This window comes from Rhipicephalus microplus, chromosome 9 (genome assembly GCF_043290135.1).
Source record: "Rhipicephalus microplus isolate Deutch F79 chromosome 9, USDA_Rmic, whole genome shotgun sequence".
Classification (NCBI taxonomy): Eukaryota; Metazoa; Arthropoda; class Arachnida; order Ixodida; family Ixodidae; genus Rhipicephalus; species Rhipicephalus microplus.
This window is the reverse complement of record NC_134708.1, coordinates 56,783,340-56,797,099: the sequence shown is the minus strand read 5'-3', so window position 1 is coordinate 56,797,099 and position 13,760 is coordinate 56,783,340. Positions and strand designations below refer to the sequence as shown.

Sequence of the window (13,760 nt, the reverse complement as noted above, 5' to 3'; positions counted from 1 at the left end):
ATTCTTGTTGAGTTCTGTGGATTTTTCTCAATTTATTCTCTGTCTCTGTCTATTTGTTTTCACGTAGGGCATACAAAATGGGTGGTGGCGTTACTATTTTATACTTTATACGAAACATAACGGCGATGGCGGAAATGTGCCTCAAGTTCTCATGTAATTGATATCGCAACAAGGATATTACCGTTTTAGAATATGCATCGAAAGGACAATACACATTAGCTTCCAATTGCGTGCGCCCTTCCTGCAGTTTGGTACCATTATATTTTTGGCGTTGAAGTCAGAGTAACAGCGCAACTTCCAAGCAGCAGCACTTAAAAGACACAAAGCACTCAAGTACTGACTATCGACTACTTTATCGATGCGTGCGAAGAGTGTTTTCAGAGTGGGGCTTCTTATACGTTTTTAGGCTGTTACATTTACATCAGAAATATGTGCCAAGTAGTCCGAAATGAATTCTTATTTTTGGGCACACAGTCTACTATATACACTAAAGTAAGAAAACGGGGAAATGGCCACGCATGCCATTCGATCTACCATTGGAAAATCAAGAGCTGTACAAATACTGATCTTCAGAAATTTGATGGGTTCCCCAAAATATACGGAACTATACAATCCCCCGTGAAAGCTATATATCATGTTCGAAATCCAAGTGAGCGTATAACGCTGAGTGCTTCGAAAGAGGCCAGGACTGGTAAATCAGACTTTTAGGAGAAAAAAAAACAGATTAAAACGACGACATGTTACAGCCTTGTGGTCCGAGACTTGAAAGGCAACAACAAACTTGGGTGGAACAAGAAAATCGATGAACTAGAACTAGGACGCGTATGGAAGAGTCGCGGAAAAGTTCTTGACGGACTCTACCTCGGCGGCGACATGAAACGGGGTTCCTGTGAAATGCATTCTACGAGGCTTCGATTCGTCGGTGGAGGCATAACGGATCACAAGATGTCCGTTCCTTATCAGTTCTCGAGGGCACAGCCTGGAGAGTCTGCTATATAGCAGATCGACTACCTACACGTACATTACGTAAGATCGAAGGTTAGAATTTAGGAGGTTTTCTCGGTGCCGCATCTGTCTTCCGGAATGGTTTTAATGCTTCCCTACGACTTTTCTTATCCAGAAAAAAACGTTTCACGGCTGTTAGAGGGGGATACCTTTATTGAACGAATAACTTCCGATATTGCGACTTATTATTGCGCGTGCTGAAAGCTGAGTTGCAGTAAAGATCACAGACAACGAGAAGCGCAGGGCACCAGGAGCGCGATTGGGTACATGAATTGAATGTGAAACAATTGCAAAGTCCTGGTGCAAAACAACTGAAGCTTAACACACAAAGGCAGCACGCAGCACAGTGGGCAGTTTTGCGTGTTATGCACCTCTTGGCTTGGAAGCAAGACTTTCGGTCGGCCACACGGTGATTTGAGTTTGCTGTTGGGGTGTTTGGTGTCCTGTGTTCTGTTTCCGCGTTCCTTTGCAATACAATGACATCCGTTCATGTAAATCAGCTCGCCAGAGAAATTCAACAGAAAGGGAACGTCCCGCTTTCACAGAAGATATAGATCTTTGTCACTTCAATTTCGTATTGCATAAAATGGAAGTACATGGAAAACATTGTTCAACAGGAGCGTTGTTCAACGAGCATCTGTGAACGAGGTAAAATTTTACACGTTTGCAGTGATTACAACTTTAATGGGGAATACGTTTTTCTTACTATATGTTTCTAGAGTGTAGATAAATGAATTTTGTATCCCCTTTTGTCCATTTCCCTTTGTAGTTACACTGAGGAGTTTTAAAGTAAATATACTTGGCAGAAGCATCTCTGCTGGATATGATATGAATAAAGACTTTCCAGCCTTGTTCAGTGTTTAGCTTATAATTGTAAAACTGGCCCGAGATTTCGAGACGCATTTGGTCTCTGGAGGGGCTTTCTGTCTGGCCGGCTCCGTAGCTAGAGTTTTCTAGCGGTTATCTACCTCTCCATCTTCGTTTTTCCCGTCACATTAGTTAATGCGTTGTCTTCTTCATTGGTTCCAGAAAGCATGTAGAAACACGCTTAACAGGGTTCCAGTTTCTGGCTAATGCTTCCAAGGGTCATTTGAGTATGCGGATATTCTAATAATTGTGTTTTGTTGTGGCTACTTTGCGTTTCGATGACTGGGGTGGCGTTGAGATTTATGCGCTGGCCAAGCTTTTCCCTGTATTCTGGGAAGCAGTTCGTGCAGCACTGAAGCTACGAACGTCTTTTCGGTGATGACGTATCTTTTCCAGAAAGTTTTTCTCTCACAGGTGGGCTCGAGTTAACTTGTGCCTATTGTGGACCTAATAAAGTTGCTTCACTCACTCACTCATTCCTGCTGATGTAACTGACGTTGCAATCAGTTGAAGGAACTTCGTTGACTATCCCAGGAAATGTTTTCGGTAGCTGGTCTTCTGGCGGTCGGAGGAGTCTTCCAAAAGTTGACGCGGTTTCGCATGTACCATCCCGATATACCTGTCTGCCCCAAGATCTTCCCCAGTTGCTCGCAGATTACCTGGACGTACGGAACTGTGATGTGGCAGGGTTGTTTAGGAGATGGCTTTACTGTCGGCGCCACTTTACAGAAATGGATATGCGAGGAGAATGTTTCTGCTCGTCAGCTCATTGACATACTCGGCGAATGAAGCTCATTGAGTACTTGTTACTCAAAGGGTCGATAGTGACTGTTTCTTTTTTATTCACTTTATTTTGAATCTGAAAATATCTTTAATACGTCTTAGTTTTAAATAAATAAAACTTATAACAAAAGCCTAATGAAGAGTGTTTATTCTTATTGAGGAGCTTGTTTGACAGGAGGGCTACATAACGCTCGTTAATGAACACGGTTAAACCTTAAATGTTTACAGGTCACACAAAAACTTTATACGTATGCTTCATCATACACAAAAATTGGTCGAAAGCGTGGGTGTCGTCGGTGTCCGGTGGCGTTATCACGAGTGATGCAAAAATCATCATCACGTGATGCCGTTACCATATGACGTAAACACGATTACACAGTTCACAGTGACGTTTTCATGATGTCACTGTTACATTCTTCCACGACATTATTGCTAGGTGAAAGGCACGCTAGTCATGGAGGCTATGCAGTACCAGAGGAAGTGCAAAGAGCTTGCAGTGTCACCGATGCTTGTGGCTGTGCGAGACAAGGTAGTGTACAGAAACTATATAGAAGTAGCCCGGGAACTGTGAATACATTGAATGAGAAGACAAAAAAAAATGAATATGGCTCTCGTGTTGGAACCTTGGGCAAATGCATTGTGAGTTTTTCTTCGTGCTTCTCCAAGTATCAAGAGTTTGGTGTCGTGTTTTTAAGTTTGTGGATTGTGAAGTTCCTCGGAAACACGCTAACGAATTGTGCGTTAAATTTATGTGAAACACCATAACTAAATAATGGCCCTATTTTTAAATGTTGACCCAGTGATCTAGATAAAAAATGGAGGAAAGGTAGGCAGGAGCAGCCAGAAGACGCTTGGTTTGCTACGCAACATGGGTGAAAGAATGTGGCAGATTGAAAGCAAGAAGACCTAAAGACATGTAGTGCGCGGTAATAAGGACAGGGTTTGCATAAGAATCCTATTAGGTCCATCGGTTTCCATGTAATAATTACAGCACCGCATAGTGTCTCGCATCGACAACTCATCAAGTGCAGCAAGCTACAGACTTGACTTCGTATTCGATAAAATGCGCGCTGCACGGTAAATACCTAGCTCGCTGGAGATATCAGGTGATTTAACCAGGTAAGGATCGAGAGTGTAACAATATCACTTCGTTACCTGCAACAATGCGGGCTTACATGAGGCTGCAAGTTGTTTTGTTTTCTGGTTTTCGTAAAGACTGCTTCATTATCGCTCAACTTAAGAACAAAACTGTGGTTTTGTATGTTTCATATTGTTACTTCTATTATATCTTATATTTTTTTCAAAACTAGCAACATGCACTGAGTGTGGACTTGCCTACCTTGTAAATATATCAACAGGCGTACGGTATTAGGTGTGCCTATGTTCTTATCATTTGAGTTTTCGTAGTTTTTCATCACTGCTCTTCTTTCTTTCTCTGCACATTTTTGCAGTTTTCAAACTGCAATCTGAGAGCAATAAAGATACACAGAAATGGCGCCATAAAGCCATATTTTTCGCGTTTTTTTTTTGGCACTGAAACTTCAAAATCAACCATCCAAAACTATCACCTTGTTTCAGCACATTCACCAGAAAAAAAAATAATTGTTGGACTTGTTTCTGTTTCCTACGTGGAATCGTTTCATAAAAGATGGTGAATTCGAGCTACAGGAAACAAGTGTATGATAAGAAGCTTGTAGCCGTTCACACTGTAGCATATGAAGGAGCTGGCAATTAGAAATGAAGTTCAGAAAGACTCGTCTGATAAAAAGGAGGAGGAGAAGGTGAGGGCGAGAGGTTAGACCATAACTGATTGATATGTGGGGTTTAACGTCCCCAAACCACCATATGATTATGAGAGACGCGGTGGTGGAGGGCTCCGAAAATTTCGACCACCTGGGGTTCATTACGTTCACTGAAATCTGAGCACACGGGCCTACAACATTTCCGCCTCCATCGGAATCGCAGCTGCCGCAGCCGGAGGGCAGCCCATAGCATAGCCATGTGCAGTGTAGCGTAGCATGGGGCAGGATATTGAAGTTCCGACAGAAGCAGAAAAAAAGGGAGAGAAGGCAATATACAAAAAGGTAAAGAAAGATGACAAAGGAAGGACAAACGAAGAAGAGGAAAAATATTATAAAAGAACTCTATCAGCGCCTGCGAAATGGCAGCACCAGCCCTTCGGCTGCACAGTTTGCTCAGACTTCACCTGGCTGTACATGCCTCTAGTTTAATTATTTATTATTTATTTATTTATTATTTATTTATATATTTATTTTGAAGTTACATGCAGCCAAGTGATGCCAGCAGGTAATAAATCCGAGATACACATAGAAGGCTCAATTTCTAACTTGACGTGCCGCGAATAAAACACTTATGTTGGCGGGACCTAATTCATTGGTACCATCGCACTTACTCCAAAATAAAATAAAGTTTGAATGTTGCTTCTACAAATGAGAAATTGCCCGTTACGTCATGCATAGTGTTTTAATCATCTGGTACTCCGACACAGTGGCTTTGTTGATGCCGAGACAGCTTAATCACGTGACAATTACTCTGCTTCAAATGGGATAAAGACAGCGCTGAAACGCTTTTGGCCTGTATTCATGAGAAAGAACGCGCGAACAAAATGCTAAAAATATCAACGCGACATCACTAACTTCGTGTCTCATTATATCGCTGCTCTAAAAAGTTAGCTTAAGTGGCGTCAGGGCAAGCCATTAATTACGAAGAAATTCGCTTACAATCTTCCGATAATACCCTCAATAACTCAACGCGTAGTGTGGCATACGATTCTCCGCCTTCAAAGCGACAAATGCAATGTGCTGATGGGCTTGGAAAGTGCGCCGGCCAACTGCGACACTGAAAGGCCGAAAGTATGCAGTATGGAAATGCAGTCACTAGCTTCCCGTGAGCCATTCCAGGGAATTACCATGGCGTAATGAATCCTTTCACTGGTAGTAGCCGCCATTTGAATGGAAGTTCGGCCAATCTAGGCTATGGTCGCTTTCAATTAGCTGCGCTCGCAAACAGTGCTGCTGTCACAAAATTCGTCTCAGCATCTGCACAGCTTGATGTGAAGGGCCTCGCGACACACAAGAACGTAAGGAATATGTAGGTGAGGCAGTTGGTATCGATCCTCTGAAGAAAGCCACGCTACCAGTATAATGGACAATAATCGAAGACAGGACATGAATTGACTGCCAATGTTATATGTATGTGCACAGAAATCTATCTGTACGAACTCTATCTGCGGTACATTGTGAGACCACGATGTATATAAAGGACTATTCCCTCAGACTGTGCTCATTCTTTATACGCCACATATACTACATATACATGGTGCCTCTGATTAGGTTTCTTTCTGTTATTCTTTTATTTGTTCTAGGTCGTTTTATCTTGCGTGTTTCTTCCCCAATACTAGCACATTGATGGGACTGTCGTCTTCGGCACAGTCTACTTACTATAAAGCAGGTAGGCTGGTGGAGTCAATAAGAATAAAGAATAAAGGAAACAAACCCATGAAAGAATAAAGCCTAGAACAAGATAGAAAGAAAACAAATAGAACAAAAGCAGAACAATAATACACACAGAGAGAGGAAGAGAGGTAGGAATAGAAAAAATTTTTTACAAAACGTTGAGGTGGGTAACAATCTCCGTACAGCAGCGGGTAGGTTACTCCGTGATTAAACAGGAAAATGATAAGACGTTATCTTGCTGAATCTATAACATTGTTAGACATTTTATTGAACTTTCATGTTTTGTGTGAACACTTAAATTGGCGTGATTACATGTGTTTTTAAAAACTCAGTGTTGTGCGGACACATTTCTACGTAGTGTGGAAATTTCAGTGTGGTGTGGACACTCAGTGTTGAAAAACGTGAACTTATTGTGCAAGTGTAGTGCTATGTACGTATGTAGAGCCTTGTGTTTGTTACAAAATGTGCGATGTTGACTTTTGTGCAAGAGGAAAGGAGTAGCCGGCACCACGCATTGGCACCAACCTCTCCTCTTACATACATTTATTTAAAAAGAGAAAAAATATACAACGAGCAAGATTACGACCTATATATATATATATATATATATATATACATATATATATATATATATATATATATATATATATATATATATATATATATATATATATATATATATATATATATATATATATATATATATATATATATATTGTGAGCGCTATCTATGTACTCCATCTACTCATTGTAAATATACTCATCATCACCACGCTGGCGTGGGTTGTGGTACTCAGTCTCGGTGGGTAAAAAAAAGTGTATTGCGGTCTAAGCGTTGCCTTACAAGTGGTGGGGTTGTGGTGTACGGGTTTGAAACTTGCAGGCACACCATGGACGCCAACTCTTCCCTCACGATGGTGCGGAAGACACCACCAAGAGGTGTCGTGCGCAGCTCAAGAGAGCACGACGCAGCTTGGAGTTGGAGTTCCTTATGAATAGTAGAACAGATCAACGTACGTAGCTCACTGTCGTTCGTTGCCCTGGGGGCCGGAACGTCAGCTTGCAAGCGGATTAGATGGATATCATCGAGGCGCTGATAAGTACTGATGATATCCGTGACCCTGGTAGGATTCTTTGCTGCCAAAGCGTTGAATGTCACAGAATTGATGTCTTTGAGCAGACGTCGAATGCAGTCATTCTCCGCCATCGAGCTGTGGACGCGGCGGTAAAAAGCGAGGACGTCTTCTATGTACGACGTATAGGACTCGCCTGAGTGATGGACCCCCTTAGCACTCGTCTAGACTCGTCTGGGCCATACAAAAATTTCGCCGATATCTTTACGGACGCCACTTCACAGTAGTTACAGATCATCACGCTTCATGTTGGCTATCTTCATTCAAAAAGTTATCTTGTTGACTGGGTCACTGTGTACACCGTTTGCAGGAGTACAAATCGAACGTCGTTTACAAATCTGAAAAAAACCAACAAGATGCGGACGCTCTCTCTCACTGCCCTCTGCCACTATCGCCGTGAAGATTGTTTGGTCAATCGTGATCATATGAACCTCACGCTGCGTCACCCACTCATTATCCTACTTGTCGGTTTCTGACAAGTAGGTTTCAAAATTGCTACGCCCATTTCGCCTCGAGATAGCGTGATGATGCATAATGCAAGCGCATTATCGAACTTCTAGGTGGCAGATAACTCCCTCCTAAAGCCAGATAGCGAAGACAACGATGACAGTTTAAGATTGCCAACAATATGCTACACCGTTACGTCTACACTACTGATAGAAACCAGTAGGTTCCAGTTCTCCCCGTTTTTTTGTGTCAGGTTGTCGAAGCCCTTCACGACAACCCGCGTGCAGGCCACTTGGGTTTCAACAAAACTCACAGCCGCCTCAAGCACGGTTTATTTTGGCCTGGCCTCTCTATCTCTACATTTGTGGCCCAGTATGCTACATCTTGTCCTGTATGCCAACGATGGAAACGACCAACTTTATGTCCGGCTGGCCGAATGCAACCCATTCCCTGTCCCGAGACATCTTTCGCCACCGTTGGGATATACCTCGTCGGACCTCTCGCCATGACGAGAGCAGGTCATCGATGGATCGTGACAGCCATTGATTACCTGACACGATACGCTGGGACGACTTCTCTGCCTAGAAGTTCTGCCTCAGACGTCGTTGATTTCTTCATCAAAGCCATTGTATTACGTCATGGTGCACCTCGTGTCCTGTTGAGTGATCATGGCGAGAATATTCTCTCCTCCGTCATTGAAGACCTACTGAGGACTTGTGGCAGAGTGCACAAGACAACGTCGGCTTACCACCCTCAAACGAATGGGTTGAACGAGAGAATTCATCGCACATTAACAGACATGTTGTCAATGTATGTCGAAGCACACCACGACATATGGGGTACAATAAGCCTTTTGTAACGTTTGCCCACAAAACCGCTGTCCACAGAACAACTGGCTGCTCTTCTTTCTATCTCGTGTACGGCCGTTCATCAACGTTCACCATCGACGTCTCTTTTCTCAAAATTCCCGCTGACGCCTCGGCCACCTTTTCCGAGCAGTTCGTCCCCAGACTTGACAAATGCTGGCAACGTGCTCGCCTGAACACATAAGCTGCTCAGCAAGATCGAAAACAGCGCTACGACCACTCGCATCACGATGTTTTCTTCAGTTTTGGGGATGAAGCGCTGATTCGGACGCCCACTAGAACTCTAGGACTGTGCGAAAGACTACAGTTACGGTTTATTGGGCCCTATATAGTTCGTGAATGAACATCCGCAGTTAACTCTAGCGTCTCTCTCGCCTAGCCTTTTTCGGACCGCCGCTGCCGTGGTTCTGAGACTGTTCATGTTTGCCCATGAAGCCATTTGTTCGACGTATTCTCAGCTTCTGGTGGTAGAGACAGCAAGCTTCAGCGATGGAATATTTTTTATGTACGTAAGTCACGTCTCTACCGAATAACCCAATCGCACGACAAGATTAACGTCATTACCGTCGAATGATACCGAGTTAGCTTAGTGCCACTTCGCCTGCTTTCACACGACGAAAATGACGGCTGAAAATGATGGCTACAAGTGTATCTCCCGGTGCCATCTTTATGGAGGAAAGAAGGAATGTTGTGAAAATTTCGGCAGATCACAAGTACTTTAGGATTTGTTATGCGAAGTATGCAGATCGTCATTTTTTTATTGAGTGAGATATTATGAAATGGCGCTAAATACGTGTGCATATCCACGCACACACATCAGTTAAACATCCACATATGTTTTATATAGGCAGTTGTTTACAGTTGCGTAAAAATGTTAACAGCAATATGGATATTAGCAACACCAGATGAGGTAACCTGAAACGAAGCGCTGGTGTTTACGCTGGTTCACGCGAGAATGGTAGCCCTCGGCACTGCTACCTAAATCAACTTCAGTGGATAGTGCCAAATTACAATTTATGTTAACCCGACATGACGGCCGTATTATAGGAGTACATATGTAATGTTTATAAAATCGGATAGTCAGTACAGCAACCACAGTTGACGTTACACGAACATTGGCGCCTATTTGAAAATTCTACCGGAGGCCTGGCATGGCTCTGTGGTGGAATACTGCATGGCGACACAGAATTTTAGGGTTTGATTCCTGTTTGGAGACTGACATATATTGTTGGCATTCGTCTAGTCAATACTGCCTATGACAGCTTTTTTTCTTAACGCTCAATTGTTAGATTTACTCATTTTTGTTCTCACCGTTTCTGGGTAGATTTAAAATATCTAATATTTGTGGCACATAGCGCATACCCGTCGTACATACCCACCCCCAAATATGCGCCACTGTTTCTTCTTGGAATGTATTGACGACGTACGCGAGAAGAAAGTAACATGATTCATGTCTTGGCCAGCGAATCGTATTTGACAAACCCTCTTACCCTCCCGTACTAGTTTTGGTGTATACACAGTCACGGTGGTGATCATGAGAGCATCCAGACGAGTACACACAAGTAAAAGCTTCTCATTCAAATTTCTTCATAAAGCATGCCAACAATCGTAGCTACTAATAGGAGGAGTTGCTATGAAAGTATATGACGCTTTATATAATTGGTCAAAGCTAGACCACAAAATGAAGAAAACATGACTCATAACGTTTAGCTATGGTACGTATTTATCTTTAACGCTGGGAATTCGGTTCTAAGTCTAATGCGATTGAGTTTAATGAATTCCCATAATTTAAATTCAAATGTTTCACTGAAAGTAATCAGGTGTTTTTTTCCAAGATAACAAAAGACATTAACTTTTCGATCGAATGTTTTAGTCATAAAGTATATTGATTCGCCTAGTGACAGGCATATCAAGCGCATTTTACAAAACTGCTTTCTGCCATTAGTCGCATAAATAGATGACATGAAAAAAGAAGAGAAAAATACGGCATTAATATTAACTGGCTCGTGATATGGGGCTCTTTGTAATTGCTTCAGCAATGACAAAGAAGTGACAGAGAACGGCGTTTTTATGAGAACACTTTATCGTAATACCCACTACAACCTCGACGGGTTTAACTTTTCTTTTTTGCTGCAACTTAGAGCAGACAAAGATGCCAGATATGAACTGTATCATTACAGGCTTACAACAACAACATCAAGCGGAAAAACAATATTTTTTTTTTGTGTGTAAAATGTACATTTGGGTTGTTTAAACATACCTAGGCGTTGTACCACTAGCTCATCTCCAACGTCGTTAAAGAGGTATAGACTTTTAGGTTCGGCGTTCGAGTCTCTCTATATTTGAATTGTTGATTGTTCCATATTCTACGCATTTAGATGTTTAGAGACTATACTTTCGTATGCTGTGAAGGTAAAGCGATTGACTACCATCAAGATTTCAATTCAAGGGTTCAAGCCACATCAAATGTGGTAGGTCGTGGGTTCTATTCTCTATTTACTGCTTGCCGCTATGTGTTTATCGTGTGTTTGATATTAAGAAAGTAGTAGCCCTATGCTAAAGGCGTTATCTTCAAAACATAATGTTTTTCAAGAGGAGTAGTCAAAAATACCTAAGTAATAAAAAAAGAACGTTTAGCTTTAGCGTGTTTCTTCGATAAAGCAAGAGGGCTGAACAATCGTGATTCTCACCTGTGCTTTTCTGTTTCGTCCAAAGTGGCAGTTTTTTTTTCTTCTTCTTGTGTGCTCAACTCAGAGGCGCAGTTACTTCGCTGGCGTCTCGAAGACAAATAGCGGCGACCTGCTTCCAGAACAGATGTGCCACTCTCTGTCACGCTATCACTTCCTAACGCACACACAGAAACGCTCCAGCTTTTCGCACTAGAGGGACAAACCAAGTACAACCGGTGGGTGCCTCGTTACTCAACTGTCGAGCGCCCGCTCGCATGCCGTTCCCAAAGTGCGCGCTCTGCACGGTCCTTCACGTCGGCCGCATCCAGCGTCCAAGTTGCTGCTTCGTTGGCTGCGGCGCTGCCGGCGAGAGTGACGCCGCGATGCAGGCTGCACCACGCCACTCCGGAATCAGAAGTGGAGAGAGAGAGAGTCTGTCTCTCTCTCCTGCGCCTCTTTGACTGCAAAGAACCTTTTCCATCCGAACGTGCCCGACTGTCCTGCCATCTAGCGGAACTTCACGTAGGCCCTCCGGCTAGATGATGCCAGGCGCGACGCCGGAAGGCTAATAGCTCACGCTGTGAGCGCTACCAATTAGCGTGCTAAAGATGAGATAGCGCTTGCCTTGCAAAGCAAGCATGGCTATGCTTGATTAAGCTATACACGACTCATGGGCAGTTAAGGTCAAGCTTAAAAATAATCGAAGTTATAACTACAAAACAAAACAAAGTATTGCTTGATGGTTGAAGAAAAGGCGGCCTAACTTTGTGAGTGAAGGGCTCAGATTTTGGTACAACTATTCGAAATGACATTAGTACCGAAGTAAAAAATTAACTAGGATGGGAATTTACTCCACAAAATCGAAAAAGGAACTGCGGTGAAAGCTTTCACATAGAGAAATTCTTAGCAAAACCGGCACTTCGAAAATTTTCTTGCACAGTCTTTTTGTGTGTTTGTGCAATGGTCTTTGTTTTAAAATTTTTGTATGCCACATCAGATATATTTTTGTTTGACAATTCAATTCTAGTTTTTTCCATGAAGGAATGGAATCACTTAACCAGTCCGCAAGCATGCTGTACCAATGAAGGCGTGTTTTTTTCGACAAGTAGTCCCTCTGTCACCACCTTTGGGCTACACTGGGCAATCATTCAATAAAGAATAAAAAAATACATATAGGTCATATTATTCAAGACATTTCGCCAATATAAATACTTCGAGGTCATCCCGAAACTAATTCTGCAGCTCATAGGTGGTGCCTTATAAAGAAGTTAAGAGCTGTTTGGCTTAGCACTACTTAGGCGGGGAGGTCAGAAAACAGAATACCTATCAAAGTGTGTAATTTGATAACGTGAGCGGTAGCTAGAAAGACAGAAGGAAGTGGGATCCTAAACAGATGGTAGTACCCTCTATGCTCATATGGACTAGCGTGGCGAAATTTAGGATTAGGAAGAAAGCGGGAAACAGATAAACACATGTCTATTGATCGTTTTCAATGAGAGACAGGTTCAAGTGGTCTATAAAGAGATGTACGGGATGGAAAAAATCGCTCAGGCGGAGCAACTGGCTGCCAAAACTGCCAGGCCAATCCTGCCTGCGGCAGCATCACCACCAACACCAACACCATCGCAGAAAGCATAGCTAGATATATAATTAGCACAACACCATGTCCCTCCTGTATCCTACTGACTGAACAGATACATGGAGAACTTATAAACACCATTCGCCATTCTAAGGAACATTAGCAGCCCAAGTAAATGTGTTTGAAACACCCAGAATACAATAACAACGTGTTTATTTTTAATGAAGAAGTGTCATATTGTTGCGTTTTCTTTGTGAGTTAACTATTTGAATACTTTATGTGTGTTTTGCACAAGTTATGCACGGCATTCCTTGTGAGCAAGAACAAGTATTTTAATGGTGACAAGTAATGTCACCGTTTATATAAACGTCCAGGATTGACATGGCAAAATAAACTGGCACTCTTTCATGTTCCAATGGAGGAGACCAAAAGAACAATACCATGAAAAATGAAGGACGCCGAGAAACAGGAGGGACCTTTTGCCCTTGTTGTTATTCTATTCTGCCGCAGTGCGTTCCTGTTGTTTACTTTCTATACAGAACTACACCATCAACACACTTTTAAATTGAGAACAACTCAATTGCAACCGTGACAAGCAGAAGCTCAAATATTGCCAAAGTTCACATTTTCACTCGTAGCATAACACAGGTTCTGCCTTCGGGTAACACAGGAACGCGTTGCTGGGCAAACCAGTGATAGGTAACTAACACACTCTAGCGCTGAAGCATATTCACACACGGATAAACACAACCAGACACAACATGCCATCTTGTTATGGGAATCTGCTCCAGCACTGCAATACGTAATTTAAAAAACAGAAGCACAGAAAAGGCTCGTTTATCTCACGAGGAAAGATGATAAATACTACTTGTGGTTGTGCTTTCCAGGCTGAAGTGTCACTTGCTTGACACACCCTATACTTAACGTGAAAAGAG

At 42.5% G+C, this 13,760-nt stretch overlaps 1 protein-coding gene across 1 annotated transcript in view; it reads right to left on the bottom strand.

Annotated features, from left to right (window-relative positions):
- LOC119163312 (glycine receptor subunit alpha-2-like) overlaps positions 1–11,607 on the bottom strand; it is a 138,994-nt gene extending 127,387 nt beyond the window's left edge. Inside the window, exon 1 of the mRNA XM_075873693.1 lies at positions 11,268–11,607. The gene's annotated coding sequence lies outside the window, so the exon portion shown is untranslated. The remainder of the gene's footprint in view (positions 1–11,267) is intronic.
- Positions 11,608–13,760: the final 2,153 nt, after the last annotated feature.